At 40.2% G+C, this 6,047-nt stretch overlaps 1 protein-coding gene across 4 annotated transcripts in view; it reads left to right on the top strand.

Annotated features, from left to right (window-relative positions):
- Window positions 1–6,047, top strand: part of LOC114643692 (ly6/PLAUR domain-containing protein 2-like) — a 201,288-nt gene that overhangs the window by 107,074 nt on the left and 88,167 nt on the right. The gene's annotated exons all lie outside the window — the stretch shown is intronic.

Here is a 6,047-nt window from a genome sequence, read left to right as displayed (position 1 = left end):
CGGGTTCACTTCCTGGGTTCTCCCTGTGTGGAATTTGCATGTTCTCCCCGTGTCTGCGTGGGTTTCCTCCAGGTGCTCCAGTTTCCTCCCACAGTCCAAAAACATGCAGGTTAGGTGCATTGGCGATTCTAAATTATCCCTAGTGTGTGCGCCCTGCAGTGGGCTGGCGCCCTGCCCAGGGTTTGTTTCCTGCCTGGGAAATCCTGCTGGGATTGGCTCCAGCAGACCCCCGTGACCCTTTAGTTGGGATATAGCGGGTTGGACAATGGATGGATGGATGGATGGAACTCCTGGCACATTCTAGTCTGCTCTGTTCATGACCTAAGTTTTAAAGGTTTTGCTTCTCCCAGGAAAGTTGATACTGGCATCTTTACATTAAGATAACAAAACTTACACATTACCAATTAGATTCTGTGTCTGTACAGAAAGAAAGACTGAATATACAGAATATAGAAACTTACAGTTTATATATATATATATATATATTAATATATAATATATATCCTTACAGTTTCTGCTCCCATTTAGTTCGTTAGAATGACACACAGTGAGCTGGGGTCTTGGCAGCAGCAGGCACGTGGTATGAGGCTGCAATAAATAGGATACCAGTTATCTCACTCTATAGTAGCAATTCAAAACATATAATAATTTTACATTTGCTTTAAAACAAACACTCCTGCACAGAAGGGATGTGTAGCATCTTCTTCAGTCCTCAGTCACACTAAATGAAAAAATACAGAGATCTTTATTAGTGTCCTGGGGCCTAATGCATAACGCCGTGTAAAGAATTCACACTAAAACATGGCGTATGGACAAAAGTGGAAATGTGCGTATGCACAAAAAAATACAGATGCATAAATCTGTGCAAACGTCAACTTCCACGTTCTTCCGCTATATAAATCCCGGTAAGCGTGAAAAGTAATGCATGTGCATGCGCTTGCCGCCACTCCCCAACTCCTCCCAGAATTATGCCTCTTTGAATATGAAAATCAATATAAATAGCCCTTAAGATCAGTGTTCTGTGAAAAGTCAATGGCAAAAGCACAGGGGAAAATAGAAGAATTTCAGCGAGTACCAACTGGAGGCAAGGAAAAACATACTATTTGTTGGTTTAAACAGTGGTATAAACCACAAAAGGAAGTTGATCGAGTGACATAGAGTGTTAGAGAAACTCAAAAGCTCAAGTTCACAAAGTCACACAGTGCTCGAAATAAAAAAGAAGTCATAGCCCACAGTCTGAGCATCAAGTGAAAGCTTATTAGGGTACAGAGAAAAGAAAAAAAATAGGGACACAGTGAGAAAAAAGTCTGAAATTTCCATTTTAATCACGTAGTTTAATTTGTCATTAAAGTAGAACATCATAAATTTCATCTTTAAATCGTTTAAATTACTAGATTCTCAAATACCATCATAACTAAAGTAGCATGTTAAATGCTTTGATTGGTATGTGTTCTTCGATGTGCTCTGTGTGTGTGAATCACTATGTGCTTCTTAAATGGGCTTTCTCTTCCTCCAACAGGACACAGAATCCATTACATTCAGTATATTACAGCTCTCTGAATAATTAAAATACTGAGATGTATACTTGATATCATTTTCGTGATGATAGGAGTTAAAGCATGTTATTAAACATGGGAACACAGTGGTGCAGTGATAGTGACGAGCTAGCGCCCTGCCCAGAGATTGTTCCTGCCTCCTGCAAGATGCTTGCTGCGCCATGCGCAACCTTCGATGAAATAATTTATTGCAGCAGTACTGTCTCTTTCCGATGTAGTAACCTCCAATTCCTGTCCTTCCTTTTCTTTCTCCAAGTAACCAATCGGCACACAATCAGCTCTGTAACAGACGTTAAGCCATCTGTAAGCTTAGAACGCCAATTCTTCAAAACGTTTAAGGAAAAGTGAAATATTTTCATAGTACATGTTTAATTATTCTCTCCATCTATCCTTCCAGTGTCGCGCCAGCCCCAGCAAGAATACAGAACGAGGCAGGAACAATCCCTGAACTAGCTAGCGCTGCGACACTGTGTCCTCACATGTTTAATTATTAACAATATATATTATTTAAATGATGTTAACATTTTATCTGTATAATGTAATAAACATTTTGCTGCATTTCATCTTAAAAATGATATCATCATCATATGTAAATATGTGCTTTATAAAGTGGCTCAGGTTGTGCAATATTATAACTGTATTGCAAGTTTGCAGTGAGGTAATTGTACTTATAAGTACAAACAGTTCTACAAGGATTACTTGATCGACTGATTGAGTGTGTTATCCCTACAGGAAAGGCTCTGAAGCGTTTGCCGTATGGGAGCAGTTCAATAGACAGTGCGAATGGCTGAGGCAGCATGTGCTTGATGCTATATACCGATAATTCTCTTTCCAATCAGCTGCTGTAGAGCTGTGATTCCACACTCAGATACAGTGGGATAAATACAGTGGTGCATTGAGAGGAACAACGCTAAAGTAGCTATGGAATTTGGAATAGTTTGGCCATTCCGTGGAGCATTATATTGTTACAGGTTAATTACAATCAGATGCCTTAAACTAAAAAACAATATGCGGTTAATTTCAGTGTATTTGATAAAGCCGCGTCAGGGATGTGGATCTAAAAAAGGCACTTGAACAAAAGCATTGCTTTGACGCTGGGTGCCGTGAGTTTGCAAAACCGAGTGGAGAACTTGTGTACACCAAGCATTTAGCTGGCGTGAAAATGTGTGTGGCTTTACGCCAAGTTTAGGTTTTATACATCGCGATTTGAGCGTGGAAACGGGAGTACGCAACATTTTTGTGCGTACGCATCGTTTATACATGAGACCCCTGGAACCTAGAAATAAGGCCAGGGAGACCAGAATGTGTAAAAAGCTGTCTTATATTACACTACACAATATATACAAGTGAAGGGTACACATGGAGACTAATTTAAATTTAGAAAAGAGAAAACAATTGTTATCTCTGATAACACAGCAGTTACGTCAAGTGTTAAATGCTGAGCATATTGGTGTGTGCCTTTCTCTACTGTTGACTCATACAGGCAGCCTTATGAGTCCCTTCTGAGGTTTTGTTCAATTGAAAACTTCCACTTTAATGCAAGGAAATGATTAGTATGAAACTAACAAAAAATGTACAAGACTACATCAGGTGAAATAGTTCTAGCTTTTCAATAATTTTCAATATTTGTTGTGAGATCATTTTTAACTTTATTCTTTCTACTGCAGAGTTCCTAACTGGCACAACCAGCGCTAAATAGTTTCCTACAAAGCATTTTGTGTTGCCTCCTCTGGTCATATTTTTGACATTGTAGGCTGAAACTCACCTGTAAGCATTGTGATACTGAAGAGACTGTTGTTGTGAGACACTCTCACTAGGTTTGCAGTGGTCTTCTAAGACAAAGAAAAAGCTGTGTAAATTGGTACCATGCAAAAAAAAAAAGAAAAATAAAGTGAGAAGAACGTTGCCTGGCTCGTTAAAAAGCTAAAAAGATAATCAGAATATGCTTTGGGATTTAGATAGGAAGACAGTTCATTTTTAAACAAAGGAAGAACAAAGGATTTATTGAGCTCCTTGTGTGTGATTGGAGTATTTCATACCTAGTCAGTCATTCTGGATGGGGCATGGGAGTATGTCTGCATGTGTTTTATGGACTTATTGAAGATGCATGACTGTATTCCTTGATAGGTTCTATGGAGGGGGCTGGCAGAGTACAGGCCTCCGGGGCACCTAATAAAAGATATTTATAATAATAATAATAATTCATTACATTTATATAGTGCTTTTCTCCCTGTAGAATCATAGTGAGAGCTGTGTCTTCATATTTGGAAAAATATCAGCACCATTTGCATTGGTTGTAGGACTCCGCCAGGGCTGTGCTTTGTCTCCTATCCTGTTTGTGATTTTCATGGACAAGATATCAAGGCACAGTTGGGGAGACAAGGATGTCCAGTTTGGTGGCCTTAGAACTGCATCACTTCTTTTGCAGATGACATGGTCCTGGTGGCTTCATTGGGCTGTTAATTCTAGCATGCATTGGGATAGTTTGCAGTGTGAAGTGGCAGGGATGAGGATCAATACAGTGGAACCTCGGGTCACGACTGTAATTCGTTCCAAAACTCTGGTCGCAACCCGATTTGGTCGTGACCCGACGTAATTTCCCCCATAGGATTGTATGTAAATACAATTAATCCATTCCGGACCGTACGAGCTGTATGTAAATGCATATTTTTTTAAAGATTTTTAAGCACAAAAATAGTTCATTATACCGTTGAATGCACAGTGTAATAGTAAATTAAATGTTTACTTACTTCTTCTGTAATGTTTACTTCTTCTGCTTGGGCTCTCTCACTCGCTCTCTCACGCTTGCTCGCTCACTCTCTCTCTCTCCCGCTCGCTCTCTCTTTCTCACTCACTCGCTGCACAGGCAATGCAGAGGGAGAGACTGAACACGTGCGGAAATCATCGGCGCGTACAAACCAGAAGGGAAACTGGCTTGTTCGTCACCCGAGTGTGTGGTTGTGAACAGATGCAAAAGTTTACCGAACTTTTTGGTCGTAACCCGATTTGTACATGGTCCGAGATGTTTGTGACCCGAGGTTCCACTGTATCTCCAAATTTGAGGTCATGGTCCTCAGTAGGAAATAGGATGACTGTTCTGCTGCTGGAGTATGTGAATTTCCCCTTGGGATTAATAAAGTATCTATCTATCTATCTATCTATCTTCAAGTGGGAGGTGAGTTACTGCTTCAAGCAGAGGAGTTTAAGTACCTCAGTATGTTGTTGACAAGTGAGGCAAAAAGAATGGTGAGTTCGACAGACTGATAGGGGCGGTGAGCACAGTTATGCAGTCATTATACCAAACCATAGTTTAGAGGAAGAATCTGAGTCAAAAGGCAAAACTCTCTCAATTTACCAGTGGATCTACATCCCTGTCCTCACCTATAGTTATGAGCTTTGGATAATGACCGAAAGAATGCGATTGTAGGTACCACCGGCCAAAATTAGCTTTCTCAGCAAGGTGGCTGAGCCTGGAGACAGGGTGAGACGCATGGACATTTGGGAGAGGCTTGGAGTAGAGTAGAGCTGCTAACCCTCGCTTTGACTGAGATGGTGTGGGCTCCTGATACGGATGCCTTCTGGACACCTACCTGTAGAGGTTCTACAGGAACAACCAGCTTAGAGGAGACCCCAGGAAAGATCCAGGGCTTGCTGGGAGGATTATATCTTCCAAATGGTTTGGGAACATCTTGAGTATGAGTTGGGAAGTGTGACTGGGTAAAGGGACATATGGGCCTCACTGCTAAGACTTTTGCCTCCGCAACCCAGTTTCAGATAAGTGATGGAAAATGAAAAAATAAGTAAATGCCTAGTCATGACTTTGAATCTTACAACATATAGACATGGCACACAAATGCAGAGACACCTAGGCAATCCAGTATATGAACACATAGATCTCTCAGCCTGACCAAGGGCCATTGCCTCTCTGTTATATGAAAACTGTCTTAGTGTTCATTATGAGCATCCAGTGTGATTTGTCCTCTGCCTCTGTGCTATATGAATAAAAATGGAACCAACTTACTATGAACACCTAGTGTGAATTGTCCATTACCTGTTTGGCCAACTGGAATTATCTGAACAAGATACTAAATTAAGTGGTGTAATCTTTTGTAAGGTAGAGAAATCATATGGACTAGTTTTCCAATGTATTCTTTGATTAGGAGCCACAAGAATCATAAAACTATTTTTGGTGTAAATAATTCTATGGTAAAAATATGACAGAGACTTCATGTGCATTACAGCTGAAATAACAAATTTTAAAATCTGACATCTATGGGCATCAAAGTTTGACTTAAATGCAATGTAGAACCATCACATACAGTAGCTCTGACAACAGGGATGACCTGAATCATAAAGTGTGGATGATCACTCACTAATAGAGAGATTATAGAAGCTATTTTAACTCTTCAATAGAGTATGTATGATTCTGCTGGTCAAAAACTAATCTACACAGATTCAGAAAACTCCTACATTTATTGTGGTCACCCCAGT

The sequence above is a fragment of the Erpetoichthys calabaricus genome, chromosome 13, assembly GCF_900747795.2.
Source record: "Erpetoichthys calabaricus chromosome 13, fErpCal1.3, whole genome shotgun sequence".
NCBI classification, from domain to species: Eukaryota; Metazoa; Chordata; class Cladistia; order Polypteriformes; family Polypteridae; genus Erpetoichthys; species Erpetoichthys calabaricus.
The sequence above is the reverse complement of the archived record's forward strand: the minus strand, read 5'-3'. Positions and strand labels throughout refer to the sequence as shown.